Source organism: Melospiza georgiana, chromosome 10 (genome assembly GCF_028018845.1).
Source record: "Melospiza georgiana isolate bMelGeo1 chromosome 10, bMelGeo1.pri, whole genome shotgun sequence".
NCBI classification, from domain to species: Eukaryota; Metazoa; Chordata; class Aves; order Passeriformes; family Passerellidae; genus Melospiza; species Melospiza georgiana.
The window spans coordinates 18,647,669-18,666,484 of record NC_080439.1 but is presented as its reverse complement, the minus strand read 5'-3'; the positions used below and the strand labels follow the sequence as shown (position 1 = coordinate 18,666,484).

Here is an 18,816-nt window from a genome sequence, read left to right as displayed (position 1 = left end):
GGAGATCCCCAACCCATGTATCACGTGAATTGAAATGTATTTGCATAGGGTCTATGCAAATGTGTTGTTTGCTGTTCTTGATGGTTAATTGTGCTCCAGTTACAGTTAAATTCAGCCATGGAGTGACTCCTCAGCCCATCTCTCAGGAGCTTTCAGTGCAGACACTCAGGTTCATCCTGACAGTCATTTCTTTCATGGGTTATCACAGATATACAGAAGACTGAGGGTCAGTTGAGGCACAAAGTCAACACTGCACAACCCCATGGTGTCAAAGAGACCCAACTGTGCAGGGAGGTGGCAAAGTTCAGGGGCAAGGGAAGTCCATGTTCACCTGCAAGCCTGAGTGACAGCCATGGGGAACTTGCTTACAGTGACAGGCTGTGCCACAGCCTGGTTTTGTGATCAAAGTGATGCTGTGTCCTTCCCTGAGACAGACCCACAGCCACACTGACCTGCTTTACTCAGCGTGCTCATCCCAGGGACAGAGACCTGGCTGCTGCCTTTGGGGAAAGGGCTGAGGGCAGGGCGCCCATGGCTGTTGTTTTCTGGCTCTGGGATGGGGTTTCCCATTCCATGCATTTTACATTTCAAAGGGACATGGGATCAGTCTCCCAGAGCAGCAGAGCAGGTGTCATCGTGATGTGGAAGAGCTGGGAAAATCCCTGAGCTCCAGGCAAACCTGAGTCACCCAGTGTGGACTTCAGTGGACTGGGTGCTGCAGACTCAGGCGCTCAAGGGATAACAGAGCTCACACCCTCAATGTTCTGCTGCCATGAAGGATATTTCCCCACCTTGTATTCCCAGTCATGGATCACCTGGTGCTTGTCTGCAATCTCCTGCATTTGCTGTCTATCCTGGCAGGGTCTTTTGGGGCAGCTCAAGGACTGGAATGACTCAGAGAACCCCACACCAACCCCAGCAGGTCTGTGTGGAGCTCTGGAGGTCTTGTGCTCCTGTCACCTGCTCTGGGCAGATCACACTGCCCCAGTTCCTCACCAGGCTCTGGGCCTTGTCCTGCTGACTTCTAAGCACAGACACAGCTTACAAACAAGGTCACTACCCCTGGTACAGCTCTCCCAGGCCTGTCCCTTGTCCTCCCACAGGGAACTCTGGCATTTCCTTCCGTGCCTCTTGTGATTGCTGCCTCTTGTCCTGTGACAGTGCAGCTCTCAGGGGAATTTGGCTTCATTCTCTCCAGAACTGCCAGGAGGAGGTGGAGGCAGCAGCTCCATGCCCCCCTCCACCCCTGGCTCATCAGTGCAGACAGCCCCAGTGTCATCTCCTGCTGGTCCTCCCCATCGAGCACCTGGGAGGCTCATCTGTAGGACCCCTTTCCATCTCCTGGTGGCATCCTGGGGGTGCAGGGTATCCCTGGAAGTGCTGCTCATGGGACAGACACCTGTCTGACAGTGGCAGTGTTCAGAGGACAATGGGACAAGGCCCACAGCTTCAGGTGGCAGCTGGGAAGTTTGTTCTTCTCAGAGAGGGAGCAAAGAACTTCCACAGGTCTCTCCCAGTCTCCATTATCCTGGGTTGCCCTGCATCCCCTGGGCCCTTGAGCAGCCACCTAATGGAAATGCCTTGTGCAAACCTGCAGCAGCACAGGATTTCATGGACATACAAGGTGGTCTCAGACTGATCCTAAAAGGTCTGGAAATGCCCCTGACAAAGGCAAAATACTTCATGGAAAAGAGGCCATGTGCTGTGGTATCCCTGGAATGCCTGAGTCCAGGGCACTGGGTGCACTCATTTCCACATCAGCATGATTCAGGTTTGCCTGAAGCTCATGGATTTTCCCAACTCTTCCCCAGCAAAATGACACCAACAAGCTCTTGGGAGACTGATCCAATATCCCTTTGAACTGTGATATTAGGTGAATGGGCAAATGATGCCTGCCCCTGGAAAAGGAGCCATGAGCTTTGTGCTCCCGGCCCTCAGCCTCTGCCCCAAAGCTGCCATCCAGATCCTGACCTCAGGGCTGGACACCCTGAGCAAAGTGGGTTAATTTGTGTTTGGGAAAATGGGTCAATTTGTCTTTCAGGGAGAGATGTAGGCATGCCTTTGATCACCTTCCTACGTGTTGAATTCCTTGTTTTCTGGAGGATCACAACTTCCCAAGCTGAGGCCCGAGCTATGATTGTCAAATGCCAAGGCCAGGGCAATGCAAACCTGGACAAAGCCTAGTAGGCCTTGAGTGGAATGAGAGCAGCCCTGTGGAGGGAGACCTGCAGGTTCTGGTGGCTGAAATACTGAACATGAACCTGCACTGCCAGTGAGCAGCCCAGTGCAAAAATCCAATCTTATTCTGGGCTGCATCCAGAGCAGTGTGGGCAGCAGGTTGAGGGAGGGGATTGTCCTGCTCTCCTCGTCTCTCCTGACACCGTCCCTGGGGTACTGCCTGCAGCCCTAGGACACACAGCCTAAGAAACACACGGGCCTGCTGCAGTGGGTCCAGAGGAGCCACAAAGAGCACCAGGCAGCTGGAGCCATCAGCCCGTGAGGACAGACTGAGAGGGTTGGGGCTGCATAGAAAACAGAGGAGAGGGCTTCTAGGAGACATTCAGTTAAGAAAGGAAAGGATACCTGGCTGGGGGGTGGAGGGATGGGTCAAGGGCTACCAGTTCAAAACTGAGAGCCTAGGTATATATAGATTAGATATTGGGAGGGAATCTTTTCCCCTAAGAGGACTGCTATACTGGAACAGTTTGTCCAGGGAAATTTATGAAGCCATTTCAGGGGACTCAAAGCAGATGATTTTTGATCCATTCCATCCCAAAGTGATTCTAAGAGTCATCACAGGATATTGGGTTCTACAAAGAGGAAGAAAAACACCTGAGATGAAAGAGGCAGGGACCTGATCAGCAGCGAGGCCTGGCAAGTGGCCACTCCCAGGAGTTTGGATGTTTCACAAACAAGGAATGTTTGTGGCCCCTCAGGGCTCTGGGACCCAGCATAAAAGGCTGCTCTGCTGCAGGCTCTTCATCCTGGTCTCTGGCCTCCCTTTCCTCGAGGAACCAGGTAAGCCTGAGCCCGCTCCATCCCTCCCTGTGGGCTGAGCTGCTCTCATGGAGGCTGCCCGGCTTGATCCTTGGGCTGCCTCAGCTGGGCCCTGGCACAGAACTGTTGCAGGGCCGTCAGCCTTTCCATGCTGGGGGCTGGGGCCAGCTGGGAAGAGGGGGCTTTGTTCCAGCAGAAGGGGATCAATGGGGCTCAGCCTCAGGGGGATGTGCCCAGCAGAATTTGCACCTGCCCTGGTGTAACAAAATGTGCCAGTGCACGCCGGGACATTGTCTGACACGGCCATGTGTGCCCTGGAGATGGGCTGTGACCAGTCTTTCCACAGGGCCCTTAAAGCCACTGTGCTGCCTCCTCTTGCTGGAGTGGGGCGGCCTTCGCGTGCCGTGCCACTGGCAGGGCAGCAGGAGGGTGGTGGGAGCTGTAGGCACAGAGTGTGTGTTGGAGACCAAATGTGTCCCTGGCGAGAGCTGAGGGACAGAGAGACAGAGTGATGCTGAGGCTGGGTGGTGCTCCCTGCTCTGTGTTGCAGCTTTGCCTCCCGCACCGAGAGATGTCTTGCTGCAGACCCTGTCCCCCACGGCCCTGCGGCCCCTGTGGCCCAACGCCCCTTGCCAGCAGCTGCACTGAGCCCTGCAATGCCCGCTGCGCTGACTCCACGGTGTACATCGAGCCTTCGCCGGTGGTGGTGACCCTGCCGGGCCCCATCCTCAGCTCCTTCCCTCAGAGCACAGCCGTGGGATCCTCTCTGTCAGCTGCTGTGGGCAGCTCCCTCAGCACCGCGGGGGTTCCCATCTCTTCTGGGGGCTCCCTTGGCCTGGGGGGCTCAGGCCTGTGCCTGCCTTTCTCCCGCTGCGGTCAGATCTGCTGAGGCCGGCGCATCATCCCCGTTCTCCTCGGCAGACGGGCCCATCTCTTGCCCTCCCTGGCCCCCCACACGTCTTCCTTGTTCCTTGGTCTCTGTTCTGTGCCGCCGCTTTTGCTCCTTCTCATTAAAGCCTTTGTGCAGCATTGCTGGAGAGTCGTGGTCCTTTGTTCTCCCCCTCCCTCACCTACCCCCTGCTCTGCCAGGGACATCCTTCTCTCTCCCATGGAAACAAATGGAAGCCCAATGATGAGGCACTGCCCAATGCTGGTGGAGCTTTTGGAATGGATTGCGAAGCAATAGAAAGCCATTGCCAGGGAAAAGAGGAAAAGGAGCCACAGAGGAAAGGAGAAAAAAGGAGACGTTGACAGGGGTGGGCATAGAAGTAATGGCAGACAGAGTGCCCTGCTGTTCCTGTGGGAATGGTCCAAACTGGAAACAGCTTCCCAGAGCATGTAACCCAGACTCCAGTTTTGGATGCATCCAAGGCAGGAGGCAGTGGTCCCAGAGAGAGTCCTGTGCCTGGCCCATTGGGAGTGGGTGTTGTGCAGCTCAGGTGCTGTGTGCTGGATGAGAGAAGAGTGCAGAAGTGCAGCAGCAGCAGAGGAGAGGGGGGAGAGTGTCGGCATGCTGAGGGCAAGCATGCTGAGGCAACCAAAAGGCTCAGGTCCCACTGAGATTTGAACTCAGATCACTGGATTCAGAGTCCAGAGTGCTCACCATTACACCATAGGACCTCCTGCTCACCTCACCTGGCGTCCCTCTGCTCAGCCTGCCTCAGCCTTATGGCCCCAGACAAGGCTGCCTGCCTCTCCACTGCTCTGCACATCTCACAACAACTGCAGCCTTCCTGCACGCCCTACACACACTCTCCCATCACAACAACCTTCAGGCCAACACCACCACAGCTCCCTCCAAGCCTGACAGGGCCTCTCGTATAAGTGCCACGCTTCTAAGCACCCAACATACCTGCCCAATTTACCTTCACACACCACAAGCCCCCTTGCCTTCTCTTCTCCAGACCAAGCCACTCCAGCTCCTTAAGGACTAGGGAGAGGGAAACTTTGCCCCATCTCTACAAAAGCTCAACAAAGACCCTCTGCTGAACCCAGCAAAGGGGCTGGAGCAGCAAGGCCAAAGGACAGCTGACACACCAAGGGCAGAGCAATGACTGACCTCCAGCTCCTGTGAGGGAGAAGTTTGCTCACTGCCTATGCTGCACAGCAAGGAGGGCAGAACCCTCTCTGCCAACTCTTCCCACTCGCAAGGAACTTGACTCAAAGGCATCCCAGGAGGACACAAGTCCAAATGCCTGCTCAAAGCATGGCTGGAGACAAAGAAAGGACAAGGCAACAAAGTGCCTCAGTCGCATTGCAACCCCAGCCTGATGCACAGGTGTCGAGAAGCACAAAGTTCTCTGCCCACCTGGCTGCAGAGGCTCACCACTCTCTGGGAGTCTCTGCAGGATCCAGTTCAGCCCCTGCAGCCGGCTTTTGCCAAGGCTGACCTGGCTTAATGCCAGTATGTGCCTGTTGTCTTTATGTTGCAAAGGTTCTATATTGTTGTCTCTTTATTGCAAGAGTTTCATATCTCTTTGATGCTTCTCGTAGGAACTTCTTCTAAGCACGGACTCTTCTTTCTTCGCACAGTAGCTAACTGACGCTAGTTCTCTCTAAACTAACTAATGTGCTGTTTTATATCACTCTTTTTTTTACTGTCTACAGGTGTGGCCTGGAAAAATCAGGCCTGCTGTTAATATTTAATAATTAGCCCAGCCGCAACTCCTTTGGGGTAAGATTATTTTCTCTAGTACATTTTTTTTCTTATATTCCATCCCCCTACATGTGCCTGCTGGGCTGGGAAGTGCCCGGAGTCCTGGGCAGTATCCCGGCTGAGGCGAGCAGGAGCAGCAGCTGAGCTGCTCTGTGGGAGAACAATTGCAGAGGGAAGGGACCGTGCTCATCGGGACCAGGAGAGGTTGGGCCGTGTAGAGGGAAGAGGAAGGCTATGTCCAGCCTCGCCCTAAAACCTGGAGCCAAGCTGGGTCAAAGTTGTTGGGCAAGGCAGCCTGAGTGCAAAAAGCACCTTAGCAGAGGATGGTTTCGATCCATCGACCTCTGGGTTATGGGCCCAGCACGCTCCCGCTGCGCCACTCTGCTCCTCCTCAGCCCTGCCTGACATTGCCCTCACTGCAGCCTCATGCTGCCCGCCACTGCTGCCCCTCACTCCTGACCTTCCTCTCTCATCCGCCTCCCCCACCCCACTGTATACACACCCTCAGCATTCACCACACTTCAGCCTGCGCTACGCTCCTCCACTGCCTGCCCTTGCCCTCCTCACACACTTTCCACACACAGCCCTGCACACTCACTGCCCCTTCCACACACACCCTCACCCTGCACCTGCTCAACCCACCCTGCACACAGCCTGCAGCCTGGCCATCCATCAGCCCACCTGAAATCCACACACACCCTCACACCTGCAGCCCTCACCACAAATACACCTGTGCTCCCAGCATGCTGCACCACTGCTCCTGCCCGACACTTCAGATCTTTCATGGCCAACGAGGGACATGGGTTGCCTTTGCTTGGAATTGCTAGCAGAAACAATTCTCCTCTTCTTGTTCTGCAAATTTTGCTGCCTCAGCTCAATGCTACTCATGGGTACTCTGAAGCAAAAGCTCTGAATTCTGGCCCTTGGGGCTAAGCAGGAGTTCAAGCTGAGAGTTCTTGCATTTAACACTTGGGGCCACTGGGAGGGGATGAAATGCTCAGTTCATGTCGGCATTTCCCCTGTCCTTCTCCATTGCTGGGGCTGCAAGTACAGGAGCCCTGGGGCAGCTGCAGCTGCTGTCCATGGCACCCACCTGTGGGTGCTGCCTGTGCCCCTGGTCAGATGCCCGCAGCCCAAAAGGGGCACGTGCCCGTAGTTGGCAGGATTCGAACCTGCGCGGGGAAACCCCAATGGATTTCTAGTCCATCGCCTTCACCACTCGGCCACAACTACCTGCTCCAGCCCTGCCCTGCTCATCACCTGCCCTGGACCAACACACCCACACCCACACACTCCTGCACAAGGCTCCTCTCAACAAACACTGCTGCACAGGCCTGAAAAATCACTCCCAAGCCAGCACCAAAAAACACTTGCCATATTAAACAAATATCAACAACAAACTGCCTGGGCAACATTCACACTCCTACTTACAGGACACTTAAGGCACAACAACGTAAAACAACCAACGACAAAAACAAACAAAATCCAACCAATCAAAACAGAAATCAACTAACAAATATTGAAAAAAGGGCGTTGTGTGTGTTTCTGTGTCTAAGTATATGAGTACCTTTGTGTGTGTGTGACAAAAGAAAGTGAGGACAAGGATACAAAGGAACACAGCCTAAAAGATTGACAGAGGCATAAAATTTGATCGAGGTAAAGCACTTCATACCATTTAACCTCACTTACAACTTCAAAGTTATACTTAGCAACTTAGCAGAAACAACACTAAGCAACATTTAGGTAAGTCTATCTGGAACTTAATCTTCCTGACAGGCCTAACTTACTTAGATCTCCAAGGTACTTAGACATCCAAGGAAGCAGTATTTCTCCCAGATTTGCTATAGCAAATATATGCAGATGTGCATGCACACAGACGTGAAGGGTCGGTACAATCAACGTACCTGTGAAAAACTCCCCTCAGGGGTCAGTGAAACACTCACTTTGGATGCCTTTGCATCTCCCCAAGGGGGAAGAGTCAGGCCTCAAGGAGTGAGGGTATCAGCCCAGGACTCGTCCTTGTTGGGCAATCCTCCAAGTACAGCAACCCTGAGAGTTCACTGGCTGTGAGAGCCATCCCGCTCAGGGCCATTGCTGGTCACAGCCTGCTGCGGGCCAGGAGAGCTCAAATGGTCTCATTTTGGGCCACTCTTCAGAGGGTTGTAAGAGAGTGGGCTTTAGTCGTATCAGGGTTTCACCTGGCCACAGTTTGTGTTGGACTTTCTTTATAAGTGTGACAATGCGGATGTTGTGGTGTTCAGGAAAGAAAGATATTTTCCAAGACTGGCCATTTTCAAGGGAAATTTTTAATAGGTGTATTTACAAACCTAAATACAGAGTGAGTGACTGTGTGAGTGTGTGTGTGAGTGCATATGAGAGAGCAAATAGATAATGGAATGAATATTGTCACTGTGAATTTGAAATTAAGTCCTTCCTGTGACTGTGGGTCGTTTGCTTCCAAACTCTTTTGCACCCACTTCATATTGTATCCATATCGTTTGCGTACCATGCACTTCTCAATGCACAGTCTTTTAAACATTAATCATCGTTTTCAAATCAATATTCTATTTATGCTACATTCATTCAGTCAGTAACAGAGAGAATGTTGCCATCACACTCCTGATGTCCAGGCAAGAAAAGAAGAACTATTCTCCTTTCCAGCCCACAATCCTGCACTCACACCATTGACACATCCACACATCACTAATGGAAGAGACAGGATTGATTTCGCTATGCTTTTGTGAAGAAGCGTTGACAGGAATGACATGTCACTCAAAATATCTGAAATAATTCTTACAAGGAACAAATTAGCACCGGGCCCTGGAGGGCTGTGGTCTCCAGGTCCCACACTCAAGCTCAGTGACTGAGGTTTGGTGCTCTGGGGTAATTTCTGGGAGTTCTTAGTGCAGCTGCTGGTAACCTCAGGACAGCAGCCAGTGCTCACTCTGGCAGAGCAGGCGATAGGTGAGGGAGGAGGAGAACAAAGGACCACGACTCTCCAGCAATGCTGCACAAAGGCTTTAATGAGAAGGAGCAAAAGCAGTGGCACAGAACAGAGACCAAGGAAGACGTGTGGGGGGCCAGGGAGGGCAAGAGATGGGCCCGTCTGCCAAGGAGAACGGGGATGATGCGCCGGCCTCAGCAGATCTGACCGCAGCGGGAGAAAGGCAGGCACAGGCCTGAGCCCCCCAGGCCAAGGGAGCCCCCAGAAGAGATGGGAACCCCCGCGGTGCTGAGGGAGCTGCCCACAGCAGCTGACAGAGAGGATCCCACGGCTGTGCTCTGAGGGAAGGAGCTGAGGATGGGGCCCGGCAGGGTCACCACCACCGGCGAAGGCTCGATGTACACCGTGGAGTCAGCGCAGCGGGCATTGCAGGGCTCAGTGCAGCTGCTGGCAAGGGGCGTTGGGCCACAGGGGCCGCAGGGCCGTGGGGGACAGGGTCTGCAGCAAGACATCTCTCGGTGCGGGAGGCAAAGCTGCAACACAGAGCAGGGAGCACCACCCAGCCTCAGCATCACTCTGTCTCTCTGTCCCTCAGCTCTCGCCAGGGACACATTTGGTCTCCAACACACACTCTGTGCCTACAGCTCCCACCACCCTCCTGCTGCCCTGCCAGTGGCACGGCACGCGAAGGCCGCCCCACTCCAGCAAGAGGAGGCAGCACAGTGGCTTTAAGGGCCCTGTGGAAAGACTGGTCACAGCCCATCTCCAGAGCACACATGGCCGTGTCAGACAATGTCCCGGCGTGCACTGGCACATTTTGTTACACCAGGGCAGGTGCAAAATCTGCTGGGCACATCCCCCTGAGGCTGAGCCCCATTGATCCCCTTCTGCTGGAACAAAGCCCCCTCTTCCCAGCTGGCTCCAGCCCCCAGCATGGAAAGGCTGACGGCCCTGCAACAGTTCTGTGCCAGGGCCCAGCTGAGGCAGCCCAAGGATCAAGCCGGGCAGCCTCCATGAGAGCAGCTCAGCCCACAGGGAGGGATGGAGCGGGCTCAGGCTTACCTGGTTCCTCGAGGAAAGGGAGGCCAGAGACCAGGATGCAGAGCCTGCAGCAGAGCAGCCTTTTATGCTGGGTCCCAGAGCCCTGTGGGGCCACAAACATTCCTTGTTTGTGAAACATCCAAACTCCTGGGAGTGGCCACTTGCCAGGCCTCGCTGCTGATCAGGTCCCTGCCTCTTTCATCTCAGGTGTTTTTCTTCCTCTTTGTAGAACCCAATATCCTGTGATGACTCTTAGAATCACTTTGGGATGGAATGGATCAAAAATCATCTGCTTTGAGTCCCCTGAAATGGCTTCATAAATTTCCCTGGACAAACTGTTCCAGTATAGCAGTCCTCTTAGGGGAAAAGATTCCCTCCCAATATCTAATCTATATATACCTATGCTCTCAGTTTTTAACTAGTAGCCCTTGACCCATCCCTCCACCCCCCAGCCAGGTATCCTTTCCTTTCTTAACTGAATGTCTCCTAGAAGCCCTCTCCTCTGTTTTCTATGCAGCCCCAACCCTCTCAGTCTGTCCTCACGGGCTGATGGCTCCAGCTGCCTGGTGCTCTTTGTGGCTCCTCTGGACCCACTGCAGCAGGCCCGTGTGTTTCTTAGGCTGTGTGTCCTAGGGCTGCAGGCAGTACCCCAGGTACTGTGTCAGGAGAGACGAGGAGAGCAGGACAATCCCCTCCCTCAACCTGCTGCCCACACTGCTCTGGATGCAGCCCAGAATAAGATTGGATTTTTGCACTGGGCTGCTCACTGGCAGTGCAGGTTCATGTTCAGTATTTCAGCCACCAGAACCTGCAGGTCTCCCTCCACAGGGCTGCTCTCATTCCACTCAAGGCCTACTAGGCTGTGTCCAGGTTTGCATTGCCCTGGCCTTGGCGTTTGACAATCAGAGCTCTGGCCTCAGCTTGGGAAGTTGTGATCCTCCAGAAAACAAGGAATTCAACACGTAGGAAGGTGATCAAAGGCATGCCTACATCTCTCCCTGAGAGACAAATTGACCCATTTTCCCAAACACAAATTAACCCACTTTGCTCAGGGTGTCCAGCCCTGAGGTCAGGATCTGGATGGCAGCTTTGGGGCAGAGGCTGAGGGCCGGGAGCACAAAGCTCATGGCTCCTTTTCCTGGGAGAGGCATCATTTGCCCATTCACCTAATATCACACTTCAAAGGGATATTGGATCAGTCTCCCAAGAGCTTGTTGGTGTCATTTTGCTGGGGAAGAGTTGGGAAAATCCATGAGCTTCAGGCAAACCTGAATCATGCTGATGTGGAAATGAGTGCACCCAGTGCCCTGGACTCAGGCATTCCAGGGATACCACAGCACATGGCCTCTTTTCCATGAAGTATTTTGCCTTTGTCAGGGGCATTTCCAGACCTTTTAGGATCAGTCTGAGACCACCTTGTATGTCCATGAAATCCTGTGCTGCTGCAGGTTTGCACAAGGCATTGCCATTAGGTGGCTGCTCAAGGGCCCAGGGGATGCAGGGCAACCCAGGATAATGGAGACTGGGAGAGACCTGTGGAAGTTCTTTGCTCCCTCTCTGAGAAGAACAAACTTCCCAGCTGCCACCTGAAGCTGTGGGCCTTGTCCCATTGTCCTCTGAACACTGCCACTGTCAGACAGGTGCCTGTCCCATGAGCAGCACTTCCAGGGATGCCCTACACCCCCAGGAGGCCACCAGGAGATGGAAAGGGCTCCTACAGATGAGCCTCCCAGGTGCTCGATGGGGAGGACCAGCAGGAGATGACACTGGGGCTGTCTGCACTGATGAGCCAGGGGTGGAGGGGGGCATGGAGCTGCTGCCTCCACCACCTCCTGGCAGTTCTGGAGAGAATGAAGCCAAACTCTCCTGAGAGCTGCACTGTCACAGGGCAAGAGGCAGCAATCACAAGAGGCACAGAAGGAAATGCCAGAGTTCCCTGTGGGAGGACAAGGGACAGGCCTGGGAGAGCTGTACCAGGGGTAGTGACCTTGTTTGTAAGCTGTGTCTGTGCTTAGAAGTCAGCAGGACAAGGCCCAGAGCCTGCTGAGCAACTCGGGCAGTGTGACCTGCCCAGAGCAGGTGACAGGAGCACAAGACCTCCAGAGCTCCACACAGACCTGCTGGGGTTGGTGTGGGGCACTCTGAGTCATTCCAGTCCTTGAGCTGCCCCAAAAGTCCCTGCCAGGGGAGACAGCAAATGCAGGAGATTGCAGACAAGCACCAGGTGATCCATGACTGGGAATACAAGGTGGGGAAATATCCTTCATGGCAGCAGAACATTGAGGGTGTGAGCTCTGTTATCCCTTGAGCGCCTGAGTCTGCAGCACCCAGTCCACTGAAGTCCACACTGGGTGACTCAGGTTTGCCTGGAGCTCAGGGATTTTCCCAGCTCTTCCACATCACGATGACACCTGCTCTGCTGCTCTGGGAGACTGATCCCGTGTCCCTTTGAAATGTAAAATGCATGGAATGGGAAACCCCATCCCAGAGCCAGAAAACAACAGCCATGGGCGCCCTGCCCTCAGCCCTTTCCCCAAAGGCAGCAGCCAGGTCTCTGTCCCTGGGATGAGCACGCTGAGTAAAGCAGGTCAGTGTGGCTGTGGGTCTGTCTCAGGGAAGGACACAGCATCACTTTGATCACAAAACCAGGCTGTGGCACAGCCTGTCACTGTAAGCAAGTTCCCCATGGCTGTCACTCAGGCTTGCAGGTGAACATGGACTTCACTTGCCCCTGAACTTTGCCACCTTCCTGCACAGTTGGGTCTCTTTGACACCATGGGGTTATGCCGTGTTGACTTTGTGCCTCAAATGAGCCTCAGTCTTCTGTATATCTGTGATAACCCATGAAAGAAATGACTCTCAGGATGAGCCTGAGTGTCTGCACTGAAAGCTCCTGAGAGATGGGCTGAGGAGTCACTTCATGGCTGAATTTAACTGTAACTGGAGCACAATTAACCATCAAGAAGATGGTTGACCATGAAGAAGTGGCAGAAACTTATAGACACTACAAAAATACGTTTCAATTAACCTCGTACACTGGTTTGGGACCGCCAAATGAAATTCCTTAGGAAGCTGGGACACACATTAATAATTTCCAAGTCGGGTGGTGTGAAACTAGTGAGAAATGCCTGAGATGAAAGAGGCAGAGACCTGATCAGCAGCGAGGCCTGGCAAGTGGCCCCTCCCAGGAGTTTGGATGTTTCACAAACAAGGAATGTTTGTGGCCCCACAGGGCCCTGGGACCCAGCATAAAAGGCTGCTCTGCTGCAGGCTCTGCATCCTGGTCTCTGGCCTCCCTTTCCTCGAGGAACCAGGTAAGCCTGAGCCCGCTCCATCCCTCCCTGTGGGCTGAGCTGCTCTCATGGAGGCTGCCCGGCTTGATCCTTGGGCTGCCTCAGCTGGGCCCTGGCACAGAACTGTTGCAGGGCCGTCAGCCTTTCCATGCTGGGGGCTGGGGCCAGCTGGGAAGAGGGGGCTTTGTTCCAGCAGAAGGGGATCAATGGGGCTCAGCCTCAGGGGGATGTGCCCAGCAGAATTTGCACCTGCCCTGGTGTAACAAAATGTGCCAGTGCACGCCGGGACATTGTCTGACACGGCCATGTGTGCTCTGGAGATGGGCTGTGACCAGTCTTTCCACAGGGCCCTTAAAGCCACTGTGCTGCCTCCTCTTGCTGGAGTGGGTGGCCTTCGCGTGCCGTGCCACTGGCAGGGCAGCAGGAGGGCGGTGGGAGCTGTAGGCACAGAGTGTGTGTTGGAGACCAAATGTGTCCCTGGCGAGAGCTGAGGGACAGAGAGACAGAGTGATGCTGAGGCTGGGTGGTGCTCCCTGCTCTGTGTTGCAGCTTTGCCTCCCGCACCGAGAGATGTCTTGCTGCAGACCCTGTCCCCCACGGCCCTGTGGCCCCTGTGGCCCAACGCCCCTTGCCAGCAGCTGCACTGAGCCCTGCAATGTCCGCTGCGCTGACTCCACGGTGTACATCGAGCCTTCGCCGGTGGTGGTGACCCTGCCGGGCCCCATCCTCAGCTCCTTCCCTCAGAGCACAGCCGTGGGATCCTCTCTGTCAGCTGCTGTGGGCAGCTCCCTCAGCACCGCGGGGGTTCCCATCTCTTCTGGGGGCTCCCTTGGCCTGGGGGGCTCAGGCCTGTGCCTGCCTTTCTCCCGCTGCGGTCAGATCTGCTGAGGCCGGCGCATCATCCCCATTCTCCTCGGCAGACGGGCCCATCTCTTGCCCTCCCTGGCCCCCCACACGTCTTCCTTGGTCTCTGTTCTGTGCCGCCGCTTTTGCTCCTTCTCATTAAAGCCTTTGTGCAGCATTGCTGGAGAGTCGTGGTCCTTTGTTCTCCTCCACCCTCACCTACCCCCTGCTCTGCCAGGGACATCCTTCCCTCTCCCGTGGAAACAAATGGAAACCCAATGATGAGGCACTGCCCAATGCTGGTGGAGCTCCTGGAATGGATTGCAAAGCAATAGAAAGCAATTGGCGGGGAAAAGAGGAAAAGGAGCCGCAGAGGAAAGGAGAAAAAAGGAGACGTTGACAGGGGTGGGCATAGAAGTAACGGCAGACATAGTGCCCTGCTGTTCCTGTGAGAATGATCCAAACTGGAAACAGCAGCCCGCAGCGTGAATCCCAGTCTCCAGTTTTCGATGCATCCAAGGCAGGAGGCAGTGGTCCCAGAGCAGAGTCCTGTGCCTGGCCCATTGGGAGTGGGTGTTGTGCAGCTCAGGTGCTGTGTGCTGGATGAGAGAAGAGTGCAGAAGTGCAGCGGCAACAGCAGAGGAGAGGGGGGAGAGTGTCGGCATGCTGAGGGCAAGCATGCTGAGGCAACCAAAAGGCTCAGGTCCCACTGAGATTTGAACTCAGATCACTGGATTCAGAGTCCAGAGTGCTCACCATTACACCATAGGACCTCCTGCTCACCTCACCTGGCGTCCCTCTGCTCAGCCTGCCTCAGCCTTATGGCCCCAGACAAGGCTGCCTGCCTCTCCACTGCTCTGCACATCTCACAGCAACTGCAGCCTTCCTGCACGCCCTACACACACTCTCCCATCACAACAACCTTCAGGCCAACACCACCACAGCTCCCTCCAAGCCTGACATGGCCTCTCGTACAAGTGCCACGCTTCTAAGCACCCAACATCTTCTCTGTCCCAAATGGCAACAAGCCCTTTCTCACTCAGGCACACTTACCTGCCCAACTTACCTTCACACACCACAAGCCCCCTTGCCTTCTCTTCTCCAGACCAAACCACTCCAGCTCCTTAAGGACTAGGGAGAGGGAAACTTTGCCCCATCTCTACAAAAGCTCAACAAAGATCCTCTGCTGAACCCAGCAAAGGGGCTGGAGCAGCAAGGACAAAGGACAGCTGACACACCAAGGGCAGAGCAATGACTGACCTCCAGCTCCTGTGAGGGAGAAGTTTGCTCACTGCCTATGCTGCACAGCCAGGAGGACAGAATCTCTCTGGAACTCTTCCCTCTCACAAGGAACTTGACTGCAAGGCATCCCAAGGAGGACACAAGTCCAAATGCCTGCTCAAAGCACGGCTGGAGACAAAGCAAATACAAGGCCACTCAGGGCCTCAGCCCCATTGCCACCCCACCCTTATGCCCAGGTTGAGAAGCACAAAGTTCTCTGCCCATCTGGCTGCAGAGGCTCGCCACTCTCTGGGAGTCTGCGCAGGATCCAGGGCAGCTGCTGCAGTCGGCTTTTGCCAAGGCCGACCTGGCTCAAAGCCAGCGTGTGCCTGCTGGGCTGGAGGTGCCCGGAGTCCTGGGCTGGATCCCGGCTGAGGGGAGCAGGAGCTGAGGCTGAGCTGCTCTGTGGTACAAGTACTTGTGGTGGGAATGTGCAACACTCTGCAGGACCAGGAGAACCCAAGTGCTCTTGTACAAGTTTTATCATTTTTACTCAAAGGATGTAGACAGTGTAGTGGCAAGAGGAAGGCTATGGCCAGCATCGGTCAGAAAGCTGTGGCCAAGTAGGGTCAAATTGTTGGGCAAGGCAGCCTGAGTACAAAAATCACCTTAGCAGAGGATGGTTTCGATCCATCGACCTCTGGGTTATGGGCCCAGCACGCTCCCGCTGTGCCACTCTGCTCCTCCTCAGCCCTGCCTGACATTGCCCTCACTGCAGCCTCATGCTGCCCGCCACTGCTGCCCCTCACTCCTGACCTTCCTCTCTCATCCGCCTCCCCCACCCCACTCAATACACACCCTCAACATTCACCGCACTTCAGCCTGCGCTACGCTCCTCCACTGCCTGCCCTTGCCCTCCTCACACTCTTTCCACACACAGCCCTGCACACTCACTGCCCCTTACACACACACCCTCACCCTCCACCTGCTCAACCCACCCTGCACACAGCCTGCAGCCTGGCCATCCATCAGCCCACCTGAAATCCACACACATCCTCACACCTGCAGCCCTCACCATAAGTACGCCTGTGCTCCCAGCACGCTGCACCACTGCTCCTGCCCGACACTTCAAATATTTCATGGCCAACGAGGGACATGTGTCGCCTTTGCTTGGAACTGCCAGCAGAAACAATTCTCCTCTTTTTGCTCTGCAAATTCTGCTGCTGCAGCTCAATGCTGCTCATGGTTGCTCTGAAGCAAAAGCTCTGAATTCTGGCCACTTTGTGCCAAGCAGTTTGTCAAGCTGAGAGTTCTTGCATTTAACACTTGGGGCCACTGGGAGGGGATGAAATGCTCAGTTCCAGGTGCCCTCTGCATATCGCCTTCCCTTTTCCATTGTTGGGGCTGCAAGTGCAGGAGCCCTGGGACAGCTGCAGCTGCTGTCCATGGCACCCACCTGTGGGTGCTGCCTGTGCCCCTGGTCAGATGCCCGCAGCCCAAAAGGGGCCCGTGCCCGTAGTTGGCAGGATTCAAACCTGCGCGGGGAAACCCCAATGGATTTCTGGTCCATCGCCTTCACCACTCGGCCACAACTACCTGCTCCAGCCCTGCCCTGCTCATCACCTGCCCTGGGCCAACACACCCACACCCACGCACTCCTGCACAAGGCTCCTCTCAACAAACACTGCTGCACAGGCCTGAAAAATCACTCCCAAGCCAGCACCAAAAAACACTTGCCATATTAAACAAATATCAACAACAAACTGCCTGGGCAACATTCACACTCCTACTTACAGGACACTTAAGGCACAACAACGTAAAACAACCAACGACAAAAACAAACAAAATCCAACCAACCAAAACAGAAATCAATTAACAACTATTGAAAAAAGGGTGTTGTGTCTGTTTCTGTGTTTATGCGTATGAGTATCAGTGTGTGTGTGTGTGTGACAAAAGACAGTGAGGGCAAGGATATAAGGAAACATAGCCTAAAAGATTGACAGAGGCCTAAAATTTGACCGAGGAAAAGCATTTCATACCATTTAACCTCACTTACAACTTCAAAGTTATACTAGGCAACTTATACACACCCTGAATACACACCCTGAACACAACTAAGCACCATTTAGGTAAGTCTATATATGGAACTCAGCCTTCCTGACAGGCCTAACATACCTAGATCTCCAAGGTACTTAGACATCCAAGGAAGCAGTATTTCTCCCAGATTTGCTATAGCAAATATATGCAGATGTGCATGCACACAGATGTGAAGGGTCGCTACAATCAACGTACCTGTGAAAAACTCCCGTCAGGGGTCAGTGAAACACTCATTTTGGATGCCTTTGCATCTCCCCAAGGGGGAAGAGTCAGGCCTCAAGGAGTGAGGGTATCAGCCCAGGACTCGTCCTTGTTGGGCAATCCTCCAAGTACAGCAACCCTGAGAGTTCACTGGCTGTGAGAGCCATCCCACTCAGGGCCATTGCTGGTCACAGCCTGCTGCGGGCCAGGAGAGCTCAAATGGTCTCATTTTGGGCCACTCTTCATACGGTTGTAAGAGTGTGGGCTTTAGTCGTATCAGGGTTTCATCCTGGCCACAGTTTGTGTTGGGACTTTCTTTGAAATTGTGACAATGGAGATTTTGTGGTGTTCGGGAAAGAAAAATATTTTCCAAGACTGGTCATTTTTGAGGGGAATTTTCCAAAGGTGTATTTACACACCTAGATATAGAATGATTGTGTGTGTCTGCATGTGAGAGATAGAATAGATAATGGTATGAATGTTCTCACTGTGAATTTGAAATTAAGTCCTTCCTGTGACTGTGGGTTGTTTGCTCCCAAACCCTTTAACACCCTCTTCATATTGTAGACATATCCTTTGCGTACCATGCACTTCTAAATGCACAGTCTCACTATTAAACAATAATCGTTGATTTCAAATCAATATTCTATTTATGCTACATTCATTTAGTCAGTAACACAGTGAACTTGGCCGTCAAACTCCAGATGTCCAGGCAAGAAAAGAAGAACTTTTCGCCTTTCCAGCCCACAATCCTGCACTCACACCATTGACACATCCCAACATCACTAATGGAAGAGAGAGGATTGATTTTGATATGCTTTTGTGAAGAAGCTTTGACAGGAATGACATGTCACAGAAAATATCTGAAATAATTCTTATAAGGCACAAATTGGCACCGGGCCCTGCAGGGCTGTGGTCTTCAGGTTCCAGGCTCAAGCTCAGTGACAGAGGTTTGGTGCTCTGGGGTAATTTCTGGGAGTTCTTAGTGCAGCTGCTGGTAAGCTCAGGACAGCAGCCAGTGCTCACTCTGGCAGAGCAGGGGGTAGGTGAGGGTGGAGGAGAACAAAGGACCACGACTCTCCAGCAATGCTGCACAAAGGCTTTAATGAGAAGGAGCAAAAGCGGCGGCACAGAACAGAGACCAAGGAAGACGTGTGGGGGGCCAGGGAGGGCAAGAGATGGGCCCGTCTGCCAAGGAGAACGGGGATGATGCGCCGGCCTCAGCAGATCTGACCGCAGCGGGAGAAAGGCAGGCACAGGCCTGAGCCCCCCAGGCCAAGGGAGCCCCCAGAAGAGATGGGAACCCCCGCGGTGCTGAGGGAGCTGCCCACAGCAGCTGATAGAGAGGATCCCACGGCTGTGCTCTGAGGGAAGGAGCTGAGGATGGGGCCCGGCAGGGTCACCACCACCGGCGAAGGCTCGATGTACACCGTGGAGTCAGCGCAGCGGACATTGCAGGGCTCAGTGCAGCTGCTGGCAAGGGGCGTTGGGCCACAGGGGCCGCAGGGCCGTGGGGGACAGGG

At 54.1% G+C, this 18,816-nt stretch overlaps 6 non-coding genes across 6 annotated transcripts; all 6 read right to left on the bottom strand.

The window, feature by feature from the left end:
* Positions 1-4,545: 4,545 nt before the first annotated feature.
* Positions 4,546-4,617, bottom strand: TRNAQ-CUG (transfer RNA glutamine (anticodon CUG)). Its single transcript has one exon. It is a non-coding gene; the product is annotated as a tRNA-Gln (tRNA).
* A 1,350-nt stretch (positions 4,618-5,967) lies between these two features.
* On the bottom strand, positions 5,968-6,039 carry TRNAM-CAU (transfer RNA methionine (anticodon CAU)). The gene has a single exon. It is a non-coding gene; the product is annotated as a tRNA-Met (tRNA).
* A 765-nt stretch (positions 6,040-6,804) lies between these two features.
* TRNAS-AGA (transfer RNA serine (anticodon AGA)) lies at positions 6,805-6,886 on the bottom strand. Its single transcript has one exon. It is a non-coding gene; the product is annotated as a tRNA-Ser (tRNA).
* Positions 6,887-14,475: 7,589 nt separating this feature from the next.
* TRNAQ-CUG (transfer RNA glutamine (anticodon CUG)) lies at positions 14,476-14,547 on the bottom strand. Its single transcript has one exon. It is a non-coding gene; the product is annotated as a tRNA-Gln (tRNA).
* A 1,118-nt stretch (positions 14,548-15,665) lies between these two features.
* TRNAM-CAU (transfer RNA methionine (anticodon CAU)) lies at positions 15,666-15,737 on the bottom strand. The gene has a single exon. It is a non-coding gene; the product is annotated as a tRNA-Met (tRNA).
* Positions 15,738-16,509: 772 nt separating this feature from the next.
* Positions 16,510-16,591, bottom strand: TRNAS-AGA (transfer RNA serine (anticodon AGA)). The gene has a single exon. It is a non-coding gene; the product is annotated as a tRNA-Ser (tRNA).
* Between the last annotated feature and the right edge of the window lie 2,225 nt (positions 16,592-18,816).